General features: G+C 40.1%; 1 protein-coding gene and 1 long non-coding RNA gene across 6 annotated transcripts in view; both read right to left on the reverse strand.

Annotated features, from left to right (window-relative positions):
* The window catches only part of qkia (QKI, KH domain containing, RNA binding a), a 79,738-nt gene that overhangs the window by 49,444 nt on the left and 8,243 nt on the right, over positions 1–22,051 (reverse strand). The gene's annotated exons all lie outside the window — the stretch shown is intronic.
* Positions 10,426–16,310, reverse strand: LOC121814809. The gene is made up of 2 exons (XR_006054580.1): positions 13,133–16,310; positions 10,426–13,038 (listed from the first exon to the last, which is right to left on the reverse strand). It is a non-coding gene; the product is annotated as an uncharacterized LOC121814809 (long non-coding RNA).

Below are 22,051 nucleotides of genomic sequence, written 5' to 3' on the forward strand. Positions count from 1 at the left end.
GGCTTAAGTATATGCCGCCTTTAGATCTGATCCCCCTGTCAGATAAAACTAATGGACCTCTCTCTCTTCCACACGCACATGCTGCCGACTCACTCATACACATGTTCAAGCACACCCCATTTTTACTCCATGTGTAGCCCGATGCATACAATCAAACCAGTGTATCTGCAAGTCCTGGTATGTGACAGTGAAACGAGGGTCAGCTGCTGCAGGGCATATTTCTGCTTTCCAGGTTACCCTCAGAGTACGGTCATAGTGAATCCAAAAGTGCAAAGACGACGCACTTTGACGTTTGTGCCATAATCATATGATCTGCGATAACACTGGTATACAAGTTAATGTGACAAAATGTTAAAAAATTAATTGTCATATAACACTATCACTGACATAGTAAGACAGTGTTTACCTTCCCCCAGCGTGCACAACAAGACAAGCTCTTACATGTTTGACAGCAAACCTCTGATGATGATTTGGCACATAAAACTAAGCTACTTCAACATTCTCCACCATAGCACGTACAGGAAAACACGCCTTCGAGTACAACCAGGCTAAGAAGGCACGTGAGGAGCACATTCTAGCAGATGGTCATATGTGACCCCAAAGTAAACAAATGAGTCAACCAAGCATTGCTAGAGAACTCAGTGGTTGCATTCCATATGACAAGAAGAGCAAACAGTGAATGGATGTTACTGTAGCAGGTACATGGTTGTAAAGGAGACCTTTAAGCAATGTTAAAAAGCTCAACCCAAGACACTGACACCTTTTTTCCCCCAATAGAGTCACACTTTGAATTAGGCAGTTTGTCATTAATGACAAATACCCTTCATTTCTTGCACTTCTAAATGCTGCTGCCTGCAAGCTGCAAGCAATAAAACATTGTTCAGTAGTTTTGTTTTCTATATTTTCATAAATATCACTATTGCAACTTTTCCTGAAATACTGTGATATCATTTTGTGGCCATGTCACCCACCTCTAGTATGAAACAGCATGAACTAAATTGTAGAGCTGGCGAGGCCTCAAGGAACCGTGTGTGCAGGGTGGAGTGGGGGCGGCTGCTAGGCACTTTTTCCATCACCCATGAGACCTTCTGGCAGTAGGGAGCTCTATATTAAACTGCAGCAGGGGAACCTGACACTCAACTATAGATGCCCTCAGTAAGGCATGCATGACAGGCGAAGCATAACCCTGCACCTATGCAAAACTGGATAGGTGGGGTGAAACTTGCATCATCAGCTGCTTGTTAAAATTTGCAATTATAACAAAAGACAAAATAGCAGCATTAGAAAGGGCAAAAACGTCCCGACAAATCTCAGCAAAGCAGTTTTCCCTGACGATGTCTCAATTACATTCACAGGCATGTCTTTCTCTTCCTGTCATCTTAAGCAGATTAATACTTGTTGGAAACCTTTTACTACACTCACAGTAACGTAATGAGTGGTCAAAAATAAAGTCATCCTTATTTTACCCGTCAATGTTCCTGTTGGATCACATAATTGTGACACATTTCCAAACTTGGTGCAGGAAGAAAAGAAATTTCCTGCATTTTTATCTAATTTCGTATTATGAACAGCAACCGTTGCTGTGGTTTAAAAGTGTCAACAAAATGTTTTAATTTTTGGACAGTGGAGAAAATATTTCCTCATATATTGACTTTATGTCCTACAAGACACCTAGATACAACATTTTTACTGCTAAACTGAAAAAGAGTTATCTCCGGACATGGCAATGAGACTAAAAATTTGTCACCAGTGAGGTCACAGACACTGACCAGCACACAGCTAAAAAACATCTGGTCTGCAGCTGTGTGGACAGCACCTGCAGAAGACATTGGAAGAGTACAAACAGGCAGCCAGGAGACTCGGCCCAACTCCTTTCCAAACCACATGACCTCAGTACTGTGAGGACCACAGATACTCCCAGCCCTTCCCAAAGATGAATTCATCCTCATGGTATCTTGCACAGAAAACAGATTACATCACTCCTAACCAAAACAGCAGCCAGGCAACGTCTTAGCTTTGGTTTGACACATTATACGGGGAGTAGACCACGACAGAAGGACAAAAACAACATACAGGAAACGCAACATAGTTGACGACAAATCAACATGTATTGTGTTTTAAAGAACCCTTGAATCAGAAAAACCTGAACACGAGCAGGTTTAATTTCGTTCCTTAAAAATAAGTAATCACCACTAAAGTGCAACTAAAACCAAGTTCTATAAGCCTTCTCAAGACAATGAGCGGAGAAAAAAAAAGAGTTATTCAACACCAGTAAAAGCAAGTCAATGACAACTAAAGAAGAGATCTGTAACTTAATTTAAGAGATCACTTCTCTGTATACGAGGGCGTAACTGTGCTTGATATGAATTTCATATTTGGAGTCATGATTCGGTATGTTTTCTCTACAGCAGAGAAATCATCCACACAAAAAAATCCATTAACTTTTTAAAACTGTACACGTGCTCGATTGGCAAAAGTTCAACTGTAACAATAAAAGGCACTCAAATGCTGTGAACAGTCAATGAAGAGAAACTCGGTTTAGTGTCAAGCATAAAACAAATCAAACAAAAAAAAACACAGTAAAGAAGAATGCAACATAACATAACAACACAACTGAAGTGAATAAATAAACATCTCCTGCTTGTTGCTTCTATTTGACAGATACTGTACCGATACTGTATCAGCAGAATCCTCTGTATTATTATCCTTATTGTAACTGTATCGTAACCACTCTTGTTATGAGGTAATTCAAGAAAAATACACGTACCATTACACCTATATCTACATTTTTATTTTTATTACACTAGGTCTGCATCCGGGAACTATTTTTTTCTTCAAGATAACAAAAGAAAACAAAAGGTGGTATTCATATGTGACAATGCAATCCAACAACCACCAGCGGCCTCCCCACCCCCTTCTTCTAATTCTATTTCCTCTTGCTGAAATGTCACATTAACATAAGGAGGCCGCGCTGGGCCATCAATGGAGACATGCGGCATTTGACAACCTCTAATTTCTGTGCGCCAACTCTTTTCTGAAGCGCTGCGCTCACCTAAAAATTACCCCCTGCCTCGCACGGCCGACAAAATCATTTGTCTAGCTGTCCACCCCGGCAGAAAAGGCTGATTTTGTAACAAAGTGTGCATGTGGGATCACTATCTTGGATGGGGGTTGGGAGGGTGTCACCCTCTTGGAAAAGAAAAGAGACGGGGGTAAAAAGACGAGACAATCAAGTGGAGTGAGAAAAGACGTTAGCCGCTGAATGAGACTTTTTCTTGATAAGTGGTATTAAATGCAAAACCCTACTAATGCCACAGTAAACCCTGCAACTATGGTCACACGTCACCCAGCTCAGTGTGTCATCTCCAACCTGACTCAGCTCTTCACACAGACAACTCTGACAGAAAGAGTTGTGTGTTTATTTACCTGTGGGGGTGGCTCCACATAGACACAGGAAGAAAGCATAATATATCTGTTTAGTTTTTTTACTCAGACATCTGTCAAGAAGAAACAAGTATTGACCTTGAGAGCAGGATGAGGGCACAGCGGAGGGTTTGATGATACAAAGACGGAGAATTATAACCACAGTGCTGAGCAAGCAGAGTGCAGCTGAATTCTTCTAGACTCACGCTGCTCTTTTCTGCCTCAATTTAAGGTTTTTTTTTTTAGAAGCATTTCACTTTATCGTTCTCTTTCTTTTGTTTCTCTCAGCTTCTGCCCTTTCTTCTCAATTTTGCGGTGAAAAAAGAAAATGTCACAGACTGAGGCTGCATATCTGTCTGCCCTTTGTCAAGCAAAAGAGACAATTTCTCCTCATCTTTGCCGTGATCTTAGCAATGGTTAGAGACGTGTAACTAAAGGGAAGGGTGTGGGAGTGAGGAAGGGCAGGTGAAGCGCTTTTAAAAGGCAGTGGACTGAGAAATATGGGAGAGGAAGTGTCTGTAAGATGGGAGCCCATATTCAGTGAGGTTTAGGGAGTGGATATTAACTGAAATGTTCATTCTTGACCTTGGAAGAAAAAAACTGATCTGGAAAAAAGAAAAATCTTAAATCAACATCTGCTCAATTATTTGAGCCAGTGTGTGGCTGTCTCCATTTGGCTTAAATGCACTTTTTTTGTACACGGCCTCATCATGTGATAACATCAAACTCTTTGACAAAGTTTGTGAGAAGTTAAAGAAATCACATTTGATTTTGTTTTATTGAAATTTAAGAAGATGCCTGATTTTCAGTGTCCATTTCAAGGGGTCATATTACTAGAACGTACATATTTCAGGGGGTGTTTTTTGCCCCTGACACTTAAACACACCTGGGTAACGTGGTAAATGTAGAGGTCAGTGGATTTCCTGCTATGTTGGAGAATTTTATAAATTAAACATGTATGTAATGAGGAAATAAATAAAACCCTTAAAAAAAAAATTCTGATATCGCACAGGTCATTTTTGTTTGGCAGAAAACCTCTTGGGAACCCTGATGTGACTGTAAGTGATCTGTAGAGACCATAAGGACCATACATATGGTGTTTTTAAATCCTAATTTACCCTTAAGATATAAGCCACTTGATTACTCTTGGTTTTATTTACTTGTAGATTTAATTTGAATCTAAAGTTACGGCAAAATAAAATATGGTGACATCGTGTAACAAAACAAAAACCATACATGTGGTGATTTTTAAAGCCAATTGATCCTCAAGATAATGCCTCGTGATTTTGATCGTCTCAGGCCTTGACATTTAATGAAAATGTAGATGAATTAGGTGAAGCTACATCACAGCATGACAAAAAATCTCATTCTCATATAACAAAACAACAAGCCTTGAAGAGAAAAGGCAGCGTCACTGTGCCACCTTTGATTCTAACTGGTTCTTTAGCAGGAAGTCAGACTAGCAGTCCCAAACAGAAGCCATATCCCTGTCAGGGCACAGCACCAAAAAAAAAAAGAAAAAAAAAAAAAAAGGGGGGGGGGGGGGGAGACCTTGGGAATTATGTGCACACTGAAGCAAAAGATCGAGAGCAAATCCATTATGTGTATCGAGTTATTTAAGTGTCTGTGACACTGTCAGCCAATCACAATTGGCCACTGCAAACTCACAGACATGGACAGAGAAGCTTTTCTTGTATTTACCCAGCCAGATGTTTAAAAACATGATCACACAGGGGCAGCACATGCTGAACTAGGGCAAACAATTCATGAGCCTGTGATGAGAAAAGGCACACGACGAGAAAGAATAGCCAAGTGAGGTAGGTCAAGTTTGGAATCTGAGGTAATGTATTCAACCACAGCATGAGGAAAAACACAGTGAGTGAAACAGAGAGGAAGGGAGATGAAAATTGGAGCAAAGAGAGAGGAAATAGAAGAGCGAGAGTAAAATTAAAAACAATGGAGAGGTCCAGCAGGAGATCCTGTAATCAGGTTTAAGACAGGTGAACATCACTCAACTAGACCTGCTCCATAAGAGAATGGGAGCAAGTCCATTAAGAGCCCAAAAATAGACATGTTCCATAAATGCTTTGTCTTCACCCTGTAGCTCACAGCAAACCGTCCTCTGACCATGCAGAGCACATCTGTCCCAGTAAGTACTCTGCATGTGTGAGAGACTGTCAAGAGCGGGAGTGAAAGCAAAAGAAATATAATGGTTGAGCAATCAGTGTGATCAGCTTTGCCTAAGGAAAGCTGCTTTAGATGCCTTGTGATGCCTGGCATTAGCCTGATATTATCTGGCACCTGAAGCAGATCCAGTCCAACACCAATTAATCTTCAAGCCAAAATGATCAAATGTTCAACCCTGCAGAGAGACAGAGCCAGTCCTTCCAGTTTAGGATGATTTAAGATCAAAAACCTGTAGTGTTAAAAATAATAATAATCCTCTTCATGCTTGCACGTGCATGAATGCTCAATTCATGTTTTAAACAGGGGAGGGGGGAGTGACTGGGATCTCAGGTAAATATAGACTGAATGCGGTCGCATCCAAAAAACTACAGCAATCAAAGATACACCTACATGTGGCGGTGCCGAGTGAAACAAGGCTCGGGCGAGGAACAAGCCTTTTCACTTAAAAGCTGTGCACTTCAGCAATCACAAAGCCTGGGTACCCGTTGCAAGCGAAAGGATTTGGGCATTTAATGCATTCCTGCCCTTTATTCACGGCACAGACGACTTTATCCAAGACGACACTCCACTTCAACAGTTTAGGGGTTTGGCAGGCCAAGCATATGAAAGACGGGGGTTTCTTTTAAAGCAGAGAGCAGAAGTATAGCGCGCACTGGTGGGGGTGACTGAGCCATGAAAATGTATGCATTTCTGGGTCTTATCGTCAACTCACAGCTGTCTCTCGCTACCCCTCCCTGTTTGTGGAGGGGAGAAAAAAAAAAGTTTCCCTATGCTTCCGTCTTATTTTTACTTACATATCTTTGATTTAACAGTAGGTCTACACTGCTAAATCCTTTGATGTTCATGCACAATCTATTCCTGCGCTGTTAATGAGTGCTGTCTTATATACATAGTAACCAAAATAAGTTTACATTTTGAAATATAAAATTCTTTACTCTGGGGAACAAATGTAATTTAATCATTATTAATTAGTGTATTAATCTTTATTAATCAGTGCCGAATGTTATGTCTGGATTGTCATTTGTTGCGCATTGATAGTCCCCGTGAATAAGGTAATCACGGGTCATGTGACTTTATGGTTTCCAAGTAAACAGCAGCAACACTGAACAAAGAGGATTTAGATAACTGTGGATCAACATTATTCAAGCCAATTAAGCCAGTATTGTGCCTTTGGAAATGGCTACATCAAACACACCGATCATTTACGAAAGCTTCACCCGAGTGTGTCTATTAGCAGCGTAGCTGTGTTTCTTGCAATTGTTATGTGGCTATATTGAGCAAAGCACAGTGTTATTTGTCCCCGGCAGACCGCACAAAGATTTGTCTTTTAAGCACAAAATTCACAGTTTGTCTCTTTGCTGACCTGCAGCAACAGCAATACAGAGAGGCAATTTTGCACAATACAATTTTATTGCTGGAAGATATACACTTAGTCTGAGCAACCCAGACAGCTGAAGCACAATATAAACTTTGGCACAGAACATTTCGGGGCAGAATGAGGCCAAAGGATTTTGTCACCCATCCCTTACATACGGGTTGCTCCAATAATAGGGGGCTGCTCAACATTCTACAAGGACAGGAGAAATGATATGCAACTGCAGCGACTAACAACTTTTTATTGTACGAGAGTACTGAGAAAGGCTCGGAAGAGTACTCATTAAATTTAAAATTTGTGCCAAGAGGTCTCTGTGAATGCTAATGCATCTCAACTGTCAAATTCTAAGTAGCACACAAAAAAAATACAGTATATCTCAATTTTACTTTACAGCGACTTATCTACACAGTTGCTTAACCCTGACATGTGGATATAAGCGCTGACCCCCACAGGCTGAGGGGGGACTAAAAGGCTCTAGACAGAAATGACGGTGCGGTTTGCAGCCAGAGGGAGAGATTTATGTTGTGTGTCAGGGATTTTCCTGAGGCAGGCTGGGTAGAAAGCTCCAGCGTCAGGTCTTTAAGTAGATAGGCCACTAAATAAACGACTGGCATAACAAGGTTTCTGGATTCTTTCCTGCCTGTGCCTGGTTTAAAAAAATAAATAAATAAAAAAAAAAAAGAAAGAGAGAGAGAGAGAAAAAAAGAAACACAGAAAACACATTCACATACACACACTTTTACCCATCACTTGGTTAAAGTGCAAGCCACGAGAGAGTGGAGCTACACTTTCAGCCAAATTAGGGATGGACGAACAACGAAAGAAAAACCTTACATACAGCAACGGTAACAATTTCTGTCTGCGACATAAACTATAGCTGGGAAACAGCAGCAAACATAAATGCTGTGCGATTGTACACACACGTCTATATCTCAGCCAACTCACTCCCTGAAAGCAGCACGTTCTGCTCTCCGATTATCAATAATGAGCAGAAGCTGCCCGAAAACACACACACACGTAGATAATAACTCACACAACATTTAAGCTATGGGCTCACCAATGCTCTGATATCATGCGCACAAACGCACACATAAGCACATATGATACATATAAAAACAAACATCCAGCCGAACATTAAAACACCCACACACGCACAAGCTAATGAGCCTGTGTGTGTTTATAGGCAAGGCTCCCCTGAGACAGTGAACCCACAGAAATAACACTACACACGGAAGGAGGAGGGAAACTGCCTCGGAGAATATCTGCTGAACAAATACAGCAGGAAACAAGAAGGAAATGGTGCTACATCTCTCCTCTAGCTTGCCTTAATAGCCACTGCTTTATATTTAGTCTGGTGACAAAAAGACAGATTAAAAACAGAGATTAGAGAAACACACAGCTGCTCTACATTACGCTGTTCTCCACAGTCTCACGACTCTTGACTGGTGAATTTATTTTATCATGATGACTGAGAGCAGGGGGAAAACTGAGCTGCAAAGTTGTAGTTTGTAACAAAGGTGAGCCTGTTAATATAACGTCATTACTCTTAATAGCTGAGCATTAGGATTATTACAACAAATGTGTGCATGCTTGAAACAGAAAGCAAAAGATTTATGTGCACAGAAAACCGAGTTGGTGGCGAAACTAATCTCAGAAGTCATCAAGTCAGACTAAACTGCACACAAATACGTCAGAACACTGTGACGTCGGGTGTCATGGTTTACCGCCTTCTCTAGTCACCTAAGAAAATATATATGCTCAAAGCGGAGTGTGTAGGTGTCTTCGTGGCAAAAAAAAAAAAAACAGCAATCAGTAAAGCCATTAATCATAACCTGTAGCAAATGCTAGCTTTCCTGAGGCTGTCAGAGTGACTGCATGCAGGAAGGGGGAAGAAGTGCCAGACTGAGTATGGCTTTCTGCGGCTGCTGACACGAACAGTGACGGTATGCTGTAAAAAATGTGTGTCATTGCACATTAGTTTGGTGATTAAACTGCGTAAACAGACAGTGAAGAAGAGGAGAGAGGATCCACAGGAAAGGTGTGGCCAAGGGTGAGGCGATAGAGAAGCAGGAACAGCCTGCAGATCTGCATTTGACTGGCCACAAATTCCTTCTACAGATTGATAATGACTGTAATGTTTGAAAAAATAAATCGTCACATACATAAACAACAAGCTCTACAACAGATGGTATAATAATGAGAGAAAATAAAGAGAGCCTAAAATCCAGAGAACAGTACAAAAAACAAAACAAAAAAAAAAAACAGAAAAAAACAGAAAAAAAGCTCTACAAGGGGTTTAAAACTGCACAAGTATACCTAGGATGCTTGCTGTTATTTTAAAAACAAACAAACACTGGGCAGACCCAATAATCATCAGATTTAGATTTTTTTTTTTTTCCTGTTTACAGCATTTCGAAGACGAATAAAAAAAACAACTATCCATCTCATTTTTAAAAAGCATCATCACTTTAATTTCAGTGACATTTTCTTTTCTTGCAAAGTGCTGTGAACAGTCAAAAAAAGCACCACATTAGCAGCGTGCACATAGTTCTGTGCGTGAACTTTGAAAGACTCGGGGTTGTCTAACAAATCAACAAAATGTCTTTACTGTCTCGCAGCAGCAAACAGCCCTTGTAAAACAAAAGAGGCCATTTGATTAGAGTGACTGCTGTCACTTGATAACTCCCATCAGCAGTGAAAGCTGAACAGGTGCAGATACCCCTGAAAAAGTTAAGACAAATATTCTTTTGTGATCTCACAGCTGGCACCTTTTGTTTTAGTACATATCTCAAATAAAAAAAAGAACAGGATTATTACTAAAAGGTGATTACTAAAGCTATTAAGCTGCAAAGACATTCAAGGTTAATGCCTTTGGGATAGTCTGGAAGAAAAAAAATGTAAAAAAAAAATAAAAATAAGACAAGCAGAAAATTTATTTGCTATCTTTTGCCATTCCACAACATTTTCTTTTTAAAACCTGCCATATTTGTTTACATATGGCACTACATTTTAAAACAAAGTACCAATTTTATGGTAAAAAGAGGAATATGTCTCCAAAACTCCTGTCCTCACATCAGGACCGCCTTTCATCCGCACCAAAATGACATTTTCAGTTGTGTTACATGCAAACAAAGTGTCCAAAGAACAAAGTCATATGACAAATATAACAACAACTGGGATAGAATCAGAATCAGAATGTCTTTACTGTCATTGTTACAGGTACAACGAAATTAAAAATGGTCCCCGATCAGTGCATCATCCCTAACAATATCAAAATATAAATAAAACAATAAAATCAATAAATAAAATACTTAAAGTGCTAATAAGAATAGTATTAGCAAACATTCACATCCATTCCTACAAATATGCTTCAGTCAGCGCATAGATTAATACAAGAGTGGCGTGATGGACATTTTTTTTGTAGCAGTATTCAGATAATTTAAAGGTTTGATTAACCTACAGTAATGATTCAGTGTAAATCAAATAAATAGTGAGCACATTTAAAACCCAATTCTAAACAAAATAGCCCAAACAGGCACCATATGTGGTAGTTTTTTGGGGGGGAAACACGCAAACAGAAATGATAGCATACCGTAGCCTAATAATGAAATAAAATCATTATTTAATGACAAATTTGAAAAAAAAGAAAAAAAAGAAAAGATGTCTGATATCCAATCAATCATATGTGGCCAAAATAACAAGGTGAATAATTTACATGTTTCCCAGATGAGACACTGCAAAGCCCTATCCTCCTCACTTTCCTCAGCTCAAGGCTGAAATTACTGTTTCACACAGTATCTGCAGAGCCATTAGGACTTCAGTCTAAAATTAGAAAAGGGGATCATCACATTTGATGATGTGGAACTGCTTTATGGGGCTGTCTGTTGGTGGGGGGCAAGCTGGCAGCTCAATGAGCCAGAGGTGTGCCAGTTTTGTGCACTCCGTGGGGTCTACCATACAGAGTGAGGCAGGGGAGGGCAGCTCAATACCGAACCATAATGGTTTACTCTTAATAGCTGCCCGCGAGGGGCCAAAGTTCATTACTCCCTGCGTGGCGGGACTTCTGATCGGTCGAAACGTATAAGTGCAATCGCACTCACACATTTACACTTTAGGGAGGCACCCCAAGGGGAGTGAGCAAGGTGGAAAGCTGTGGAAACTGTTTACTTTCCTTCACACACTCACACAGATACAATTCCCTTACAGGAAGCACCGGAGAGCGCGGTACTTCACAGAAAGCTTAAACCTCGTTCTCATTGCTAATTATTCAGCAGTTTTGGGAAAAAAAAAAAAGTTTGGTGCTAATACTCTCCTCAGTTAACCTTTAAAAGTAGCCCAACGTGCTAGCTCAGCTAGAAAAAGAAAAAAAGAAGAAAAAAAAAAAGACAACCTAATGCACACAAATGCAGACTCAGACTGCTTCTAAAATACCAGGCAAAGGCTATTTTACTGCTGCTTTTGCCATCTAAAGAGGGAACGATATGTAGCGTTAAATTGGAAGCCAAAGCAAAAGTCATTTAACAGGCTGGCTTTAAGAGAGAAGCCTCATGAGCTGAAAATGGTTTCACAAATTTGAGAGGAAATACTTTGTCCCCAAAAAAGCAGCGGCACAAGGAGAAAGCGCATCTGCTTCCCTTACATAGACCCTACAAACTATGCTTAGTTATGATGGGAACTGTTAAAACTTGTGGGTTAATTAGTATTAACCCAAGCACACAGAAAAACTAGATTGTTCTTCTGCATCCTGCGGGAACTCATTTCTCCACCTGGCAGACAAAAGACTGACTGTGCTGTGCGGTGACACACAAGAACCCTTCTCTTACTTTGCTTGTTGCCCATTTAACTCAACTTTTAATGTTTCAGTCAATGTAGACGCAAACGGGCATTTCATCCGCCAACGCCCCAGGCATTATGCTTACAAATCAGGACTTACATTTGAGACAGACACACACACACACACACACACACACCTCACAACAATGCAGAGGATGCTATGTAAAGTGAAGCACAGGATGCATTCTTTGAGCTCCACAAGATGCGAGAGTATGAGATAAGGAATGGGAAGAATAACAGGATGAAGAGTCAGGAAGCTTGCTGATGTGGTATGTGGTGTGTGTGTGTGTGTGTGTGTGTGTGTGTGGGTGTGTGTGTGTGTGTGTGTGTGTGTGTGTGTGTGTCTTGGCCCGTTTTGTGTTGACGCTCGCCTTCTGGACGGTGAAAAAAGGAGGTATCCTTTTCCTCTTTCCACAACCTGGAAGGGGCGGGAGGGAGTTCAAGAAAAGTATCATTTCCTGTCAGTGGCCAGATACAACGCTATGCCTCAAAGACGCAACCCAGTGTCTGGCAGAATAACTTTGAGCTTAAAAATACACAACCACTTAGATGGTGAGCCGCCGTTCATTTCATAATATATTTTTGCTGTGTGTGCACACAGCTGCCCCCTTTTGTCACGCAACAATTCAAGGAAAGGTCCAGCTGTCAGAAGAGGAAGTGAGGGGAAGGAAAGGCTCCGACTGTCAATGTGACTGGAGGAGATAACACGCGCTGTGCTTCCTGTCCCCACCCCTGTAACTAAGGAGACCACAGTGCACACAACCAATGGCGAGGATGGAAGGGAGGATTATTTGGATAATTTGTAATACCCCCTACGTCGTCTTTGTGAACCGATCTCTTCCTCAGATGTTTTTCCCCTGACTATACAATTTACCCATGCTTCAACTCTTTCCTACAAACCGATCAGAACCTACAGGAAGCCGACAAAAAGCTGGTTTACCTGAAGGTCGTGCAGTGGAAGATTGGCATATTCAAAGATCATTCCATCACGTAAACGCTGCCAAGTGACGGCACAGAGAAAGTCTCAGACAGATGCACATTTTAACTGTAAACCTTGGGCAAAGCCTAACATCAACTGAGACTTCTGATTTTTGGCAAAGAACAGATGGGAGCAGAAGCCTGCAAGAAGTGCGGCACTGAGAATGTCAAACAGAAACAAAAATGTTTATTTAAAAAGAGGAATTTCACTTCTAAATCACATTGGCACATTTTCCATTTGCCTGTAGTGATTTTTATCTCAAAATACCAGAAGAATATGGACGAAAAAAAACTGAGCAGAAGTCTCTATTTTAAGAAATCATTACTCAAAAATACTAAATTCGCCTAGTAAGCGGTTTCATATAGGAACTTAGTGTAGGAACAGTTTTCTTTCATTAAAAATAAAAAATGAAGTCTGTTTCCTAAAATCACAACCTGGTTATTCAAAAAAACATTTAAACATTATCTGCACTTTCATGTGGAAATGATTTTATTTGTAGCAAACTGCATCCCACGGCAAAAGTGGTATGCACCGAGCTTATATTACAGAGTCGGCAAAATGGATGCCATTATAGACGATGATGACCCTTCTCAATGCATGTAGGTGTGTGCTTCCCTCTGTGGGGTGGGAGGGTTGGCTGGTGAATTTCTGAGTAACCTGGTCATGATTTCAGAAACCGGATGTCTCCAAATATCCAGTGTTATAGGACCCTTATTGAAATAAGTACAGAAATAGACACATTTTCCTTATAATTTTGAATAAAAGATGGAAGACTAAGTATGTTTTATTCATATCCATTTCCATGAAACAATATGGGAGGGGGGGGGCAGTTAAGGGAGGAAAACAAAAAGACAGATCCATCCATAATCTCTTCAGGTGTCCACAGAGCAAACTCAAGCTCAACACTTTCTTAAAGCAAGGCAAGCAAGTCAGCTTTATCTTTTGATCTGGCTCAAAAGATGAAGCCGACATAAAATATTTACAATAAATATTCCGAGGAAAATACAAAATAAAATATGATGCAATTAAATTAAAAATCAGTGCAATAACTCCTGGCTTTATGGATCTTGTCATAACCAGTTACTGGTTCAATAGGTAAGCGCAACCATAACAAATGCAGTCTGCTCTTTCATATAAGCAATACAGACGTTTGAGCACGTATTTTAAACGCCTTTTAATCCACCAAATGAGAACGTTAAGCTTTAAAAATGACAATTAACTTCCCTTACCTCCTCTCTAATGAGTGTCAGACAGTATACAACAAGACAGGAAGACTACTACTATGTATTGTGTACCACAACTACAAGAAACCACTGAAACATTTAGTCAATCCATAAGTTAACAAATGATCTGTAAGGCTGGTGCTTTGCCCTGCTTTTTCCTGCACTCCACATTTTTTACTAAACTCAAAATTTGTGCCAATGCACATTAGTAGTCACCCTGCTATGACAGCTATATTCACCTGCCATTATAGCAATACAAGCTTTAATGAAGCATTTCAATCTAACGCTGAAATTAAGTAAGGTGCGTGCCTATAGTCTGTGTGCAGAAAAAGCTTGGGAAGGATATGAGTTATACATACAGGAAGACAAACAGGTTACATCACAGATTATATGCATGTGTGTGTGTCTGTATGTCAGCTTCTTTTATCCCCAGGCGCTGGGCCTGCTGGGGCTTGTAGCTACCATCTTAAGTTCCAGTCCAACAGCCACTCAGTCGCTGTCCCTGGGTGTGACAACACACAGACATCCCAGCTGCTATTGTGTCTTTGTGCCGGCTCTTCATCAGCTTTGCAGTCTGATGGGCCCTTTTTTTCCTCCAGTATTTAAATCTTACCACTTTAAACGCCTACACTTGTTCGAAACAAATTAGGCATACAAAAACAAATGTGTTAAATATCTGTATAGATATGCATGGTCCTCTGCCAGAACAGGAATTATTCTGGACTAAGTATCCAAGGACGCATTGTGTAAGTGTTAGATAGTCATAACTCGGACTGTTCTTTATAGAGTAGCTGTATGTACTAAACAGGCCTGCCACGATGCAGACACACTTAAAAACTCTCCTGCTATGGGATGTACTTCCAGATTGCTTATCTTGAAGGACAGACAACAACAAAAAATAAATTTCAAAAAAGGAAAGGGCTCCCCCTCACCTACCCTCTCCTCTATCTGTAGATCATAAGAAAAACTGCACTTTAGCTATGCTTCTGTTTGGTCTGGCTGCCCCACAGATCAGCCATTTGATCTGTTTTGTCTGCCAAGTCATGTACCTTTCAGAGTATTTAAACAGAAGGATTTTAAGATTTTGAAGAGCTACAACAACTAGGTCAGAGTGTCAAAAAGGGAGGAGAGGAATATGAAGAAGAAGAAAAAAAAAAGTGGGAAGCGCTGTCGCTGACTCAACTGTCATTAACCAAGCTTCCACAATATTTAAGCCTTTAAACACTGATCTGCCTCAAAGTGCTTGGGTGTGGGGTGGGGTGGGCTTAACAAATCTGCAAGTGCAATGTACATGTGCACAATTACAGCCAGCGGGCGCAGGCATGTTGTTTCCTACCAAACGACGATTGAGCTTGGCAGTGAGTGAGTGGAAAGCTGAGTGCACGCTTGGGTCCTGGGCGCAGACAGTTAGAGCTGGGCTGATGCAAACCGACAGACAACGTTACAGGCCTTTAATGTCACCACTGGTCCTCACATGAAAGAGGCAATGTAGCCCCAAGGCTGGATTTTTGCCACACATGCGAGTACAGAGGGAGGCTGGAGAAGTGAAAACAAATGGAAGCAGAGAGTGGGAGAAGAAAATAAAATAAAAAATCTGGAGAAACAGGAGATGAGAGGGGAGAACAAAAGGCAGAGGGGAAAAAAACAATGATGGGAAGCTGTAGAGTCAGCCTGATAAAATAAATAGGTGAAAAGACAAAACTAGGAAAAATGAGTCACTCCCTGGGGAGAACAGATACCGATTTTTCCCCAACAATGAAAACGTTGCTTTTGCCGAGCAACACGTTATCAAAATGGAAGGCAATGTAACACAAATAGATGAGACGGATGCATGTACATGTTTAAGGCAGAAAGGAAGAAATAGGAGGGGGAAATAAGGGGAAAAAAAACTATGTGTATGTGCATTTTAGAGATGCAGACAGAGCAAGATTTCACATGGTGATGAGGGAGGAAGAGACAGAACCAAGGTCTGGTTCATTCAGAGTGTCAGACGCTCAATAAAAATAAGGTTGCAGGAAGAACTCCCATCACAAACAGCCTAAAGTAGTGTCAGACAAATACTCTCCAGGAAAGCAGAGCAGGGAGCTGAAGAGAGGGGATTAAAGGGGACACAGAGAGAGACAAGTCCATCTCCTAGCAGACTATTCTTCACCTTAAGGTGTCAACAGCAGCTGGCACCTTGGCACCCTGCTCATGCCCACACCTGTCTCTCCTGCTGGGTCTACACACCTTCCATCCCCAGCTGCAATAAATCTTTTCTTCCCTTGGAAGGAAGGCAACTAAAAAAAATATAAAAAATATAAAAAGAAAAAAAAAAAAAAAAAAAAAATTATATATATATATATATATATATATATATATATATATATATATGTATATATATATATATATATATATATATAATATATATATATATATAATATATATAATATATATATATATAATATATATATATATATATATATATATAATATATATATATATATATATATATATATATATATAATATATATATATATATATATATAAAATTATATACAGTGTTGTTTATTTTTATTTAAACAACACATTTTTCTCGTCCAGCAACCACAAGTGCCACAAATACAGGAAAAAAGGACTTAAAAGCCTTTTTCAACCACTACTTTGACAGAGAAAGTGCTTATAGATTTGAAGCTCCTTCAATAAACCACATTAATCATTAAACAGTGACCAAATTCTATTTTTTGGTTTTATTGTGGCAGTTTTACTGTATGTCACAGTTTATTATTTATTAATACTATTTAATTAATAGGCTCATTCTTCTGACAGGCATGTATGGAATATAAAACATTAATTAAACAGAGATAATAAAATAAAAGCATGTGGCCAAACTAATAAATCTGCTCTTCTAACCTCTAAGATTCGAACACAAAATAAATACTAGAGTCAAGCCATAACAGAGTACCTGTTATGGTTTCTGTTAGATGTAATGGCACTTTTTGTTTGCCACTGTTTTTAAACAAAGTCAACATCTGGCTCGTTAGCATTAATGTGTCCACAGCCGAGAGCAGCTTTCAAACAAACTCTGTTTGGACTTATTCTTCCAAACTTTGCAGCACAAAATGATTGTATTGCCAGGAAAAAGCACCTGTTAGCCTCTAGCTGGGTTTCTCCTGGCAAAATGAGCCTTTGGGGGTTACGCTCATAAGCACGATTGGTCCGCTTATAGTTAAGGGAACAAGCGTGTTAACTTACTTAGCAGAAGCCTGTATTGTTTCCTGTTATTTCTGGCCATTTGACAAAATAAAATAAAGCATTTTAATCTTATCCAAATTAAACTACACTTAAATCAAAACAGCTGTCTACTTATTCTTTTTTAAATAAATAATAAAAAAAATAAAAATCACAGTTCTGGTGATTTTCCTTTGGTGGAAGGGTGGGTACCAAGTTCGTTTTTCAATGCAGGAAGCGCATTTATTAACCTAGAGTAACATGTTCATTATGCTGGCCTCATCTGGAGCTGTCTGTACCCCGCCTGCAGTGAACTTTAAGCATGGAGGGAGCCTGTCCAGGAATGAGACAAGACGAGTCTCATTTTGAGACTGAAAACCTTACAAAGAGCTGACCCAGCTCCTTCCTGTTATATTTTTCATCTTCCATCTGTCTTTATCGCTTCTGAATGTAGCAACAGAGTCTCAGACTGCCACTTGGCTAGCTAGCATTATGTAGGTGGTGAAATTTAGCAAATGTGCAGTTTTTGGTGGTACAAATTACAGAACTCATAGTTCAGTAGAATTGGTTACATAATATCAATTGCCTTATACATACAAATTGACATTAATAGACTAAACTCTTTGATCTGCCATGGTGGTCTTTTTTTCTGCTCACCTATATAATGTATGATATTGTGTCAGGAATACCACCAGCAGTATGCAGCAGCTTTATAAAGTGGTACATCCAGGTCACATTATTAACCAAGTGGTAAATACAGAGTGTAAAAAATTAACTGCAATCCTCTGGGCTTTTTTGACAGATAGCACTTGTGTGCATGCTGCTATGTGAACCGGTAGGAATGACCCAGTGTGTGAGTCTGGCCCATTAAAGCACAAAAAGCCATTGTGCATCATTTGCTGAGAGGAGAAATGGGGAGACAGAGGGGTGGCGTGTGGAGCTGAGGGAGGGGTCGGTGACCTTCTTCATAACCAACCAGATGACCTCATTCACAGCACATAGGAATCCTCTGTCTCCCCCCACTGTTCTTTATCACACTCACCATCCTCCCATTGCTCTCGGAAGCCTAACTCGCCTTTTTTGCTTTCAGCGAACACAATAAATTAACTGAGTGGGGACAAGCTCATGCCCTAACCCTTTCATATAGACGACACATTCTTTCCTGCCAGTTATCCATGTTTTTTATGCCAGTCTTTCCCATGTTGCACAAAGTGTGACAGGGACTCTTTGTTTCGCCAATTAAAGCCTAATCATATGAAAACACCTATTGTTTCTGCTGTGTAATCTCCTCCCAACCCATGCACTGATAAGGATAGGCAGACTTAAGCCTCGCTACAAACAGACAAGCAGCAACAAACACTAAACGAACACAACAGGCTCAAAACTGGTTCACTTTCTGTCACAGAACTTAGTTCATGAGCTGCTCCTGTCACCGTGGGCTGCATGTGCTGCACATGGGCATAAATTATGCTAAGCAAACCATGTTTTGTATTACAGCAGAAGACTGCAGGGCAGACAGCCACTGTAAAATACAACTGTGCAACACATGTAATTGGAGTTGGGCCAGACAGTTACTATGTGTGACTGTGTCACTGAGTCAGAGTAAACCCTGTTCAATCAACTGAACCACTGCTGTACAGGTTGAAGGAACAATGACATAAAAATCTACAGAGGACAAAAAAAAAGACTGCTGTTTGTAAAAGAAATGTGTGCACCTCTATCCAAGACAACATAACTCCATCACTACAAACACGAATGAGAACACCAACAACAAGGACAGTACAGGGACTGCTACCTGCAATTAGTGTGACCAGGTGTCCCACTTAATGTATGGCTGCACAGCATTTTTATCCCTCGTCTCCCCGACCCACATATTGAGACAACATACCACACTTGGATTGGTTCAAGCTAACAAAATTCAACACGCGAGTCTCACAAGAAACATGGCTGCCAAAGACATGAGCCGTTTATGGATAAATAAATAGAAAAACTCAGAGATAATTAGCAGAAAGAACAGAAGCTGAAGTAACACTTTTAAACCACTGTAACACTGTGATGACATTAAAACTGTAAGACTATCACTCAGGGGCATTAAAGCAATTTTTAGCTTTTATTTATCCTCGTAGGAAGTTGTAAAATGTGCATTTAAATACAATAAACAACATCTGTTTATGCGCCTGATCCCAAATCTCTAACCTGTCTAAAAATTAAGACCATCTCATGCCACATAAAAATCTTTTCCCCACCACATGTTACAGGTCTGCTACTGGTAACGTGCTGTTTTATTAGATAAGAGGGACAAATGTTGCCTGGTATTAGTAATAGAAACACTTTAAACTTGAATGCCTGCTAAAAAAATGATGCTTCTTTACCAGCATCTTAGCTTGTAAACTAAGAGAGTTCATATGCCTATGTCATCTACGCCAGCGGTCCCCCAACCCCCGGGCCTCGGACCGGTACCGGTCCGTGAGTCGTTTGGTACCGGGCTGCGAGAGTTGAGGCTCAGGTGTGAAATGTATGGTTTTTATCGTTAACTCTGTTTTCCTGGGTCTTTTCACGTGTGTTATGAATAAATCTTCTTTTTTTCGGTACCGGTACTAGTTTTATTTTGTTGTATTTATCCAACACCTTAAAGGCCGGTCCCTGAAAATATTGTCGGGCATAAACCGGTCCGTGGCGCAAAAAAGGTTGGGGACTGCTGCTCTAGAAGACTCATAGGAAGTCTAAAAAAAAGCCTCCTGCATGAATTTGATAGAGGACATCCTCCTTCACTCTGCTGACATGTGTGACAAAACCAGTTTCACAATTCACAGTCTTTAAAACTATCTTTATAACTGGTAAAAGTTAAATATGTCAAAGGCCTCTCCTGTTTAAAAACGAAAGTAATTTAGTACTCATAACACAATATCGAAGCTTTTACCCAGTACTTAGTTACAGCGCATTTCAAGAAAGTCTCATGCTGTGAAATCTACTCTACTTAGGGCTGCACGATTAATCGTTAGAAAATCGCGATCTCGATTCATACTTATGTGCGATCTCATTTCCAAATGACAACGATTTAAAAAAAAAAAAAAAAAAAAACGATTGTACCGCATTTTGATCCGGGACGTACTCTGCATGAAAACAAGCGCTCACTCTTCCTGCTCAACAAATGACAAGGGCGGAGCCTTATACCACGTGATACAGAAGCTGTGCCGTGTGATGCTAAAATTAGCAGGGAAAAAACAACGGAGAGCACGTCAGGGATGACGAGAAAGTGACAGGAGAAAATCCGTCCCGGTCAACCACCCAAACATCAATAACGGGAACCTTATACAGCGCTTCCCTATACACGTCGAACTCCCGCAGGCACAAAGAAATTACGGAGGCTATCACTTATCACCTGACCAAAGATATGGCTCCCATCAACACTGTGCAAAACGAGGGATTTAGGAAAATGATCAACACCCTAGACAAACGCTACACAGTGCCGTCCCGCAACTATTTTTCTATTGTTGCACTACCTGCTCTATACACGCAGTGTCGAGCAACGGTGGAGACGGAATTTCAAGCAGTACAACATTTTGCGGCAACAACAAAACGTGAGACATTTGTTGTTTTTATGTTTATTTATTGTTTTTATGTTCAGTCTCAACTGTTACGAAGTTGATGTGCAGTTAATAAGTGCAATAAATATTTATACTGGAAAAGAAAATCGTGAGAGAATCGTGATCTCAATTCTAAGCCAAAAAAATCGTGATTCTCATTTTATGCAAAATCGTGCAGCCCTACTTAACATTGAGGAGATTTCTACAAGATGAACTCAACTTTTTTGTGGGGGTTTGGGACTTCAAACAACATCCTGAAAATATTTATTATATTTACAATTGTTTGGAACAATGCTGACATTATTTCTGGCACCGGTTTGTTTTTTTTTCTCAGAACTGTCAATTCTGTTCAAAGCAGGACCGGAGAAATCTAAAGGGACAACAACATCTAAAGAACAATGCAGCAAGCGTCTTTACAAGAGATCGACTGCATTCAAGATGAAAAGCCGACTGCCCTGGGTAAAAATACAAACAAAACACGACTCGCAAAATTCTGCATCATTGTGTAATTAGAGCTCCCAAACCAGAAAAAGTCTGTGAAGGACACATCAAACGACATCTCAATCTCAGCCTTATCAAACTGGACGCCAGAAAGCTTGTTTAGAAATGTCTTTAAGACTATGACACGTTTGAAATTAAAAATATAAGAAACAGGTGAAAAATACAAAAACCATAATAACTCATAATAACAATATATAAAAACTGCAGCTTTAAGGCAGCAGTGCAGATGCCAGATTAAAAGTTGGCATTGAAGCAAATGGCGCAGTATACAGGCTAAAGGCATCATTTTGCAAAATTATGCAATTTACAGTGACATTTTTACAGCACGTTGCACAATGACACAACTAACAAGCAACAGTACTGTGAATAGTAGAGTATGGCTTTTGAAATGCAAGGACGGAAAACGTGTTGAAAGCACGGTGGCAAAATGCTCAGTAGTGATCTCACTGCCTCCTCCCACTTCACTTTCTTTGGCCCCTACAGGAGGTTATGGCAGCACTGCCTGCTCTTGCCAAGCTTCACAGAAACAACAAGGGCTGCTGAGGAACAGTTAAATTATTCATCTCAGATTCATCAGCCTGCGACTAGTTAGAAACCCCTGCAAAGGCTGAAAACCACAGGCAGACTGATTTAACGCTGGGTGTTATGAATAGGAAGGGCCAGAGGACGCTTTGGGCAAACAAGGGTTATATGAGAGTATAGAAACGTTACAAAAGCTAAAAAAAAAAAAAAA

The sequence above is a fragment of the Haplochromis burtoni genome, unplaced genomic scaffold (genome assembly GCF_018398535.1).
Source record: "Haplochromis burtoni strain Fernald_Lab_line unplaced genomic scaffold, NCSU_Asbu1 Contig_86, whole genome shotgun sequence".
Taxonomy (NCBI): Eukaryota; Metazoa; Chordata; class Actinopteri; order Cichliformes; family Cichlidae; genus Haplochromis; species Haplochromis burtoni.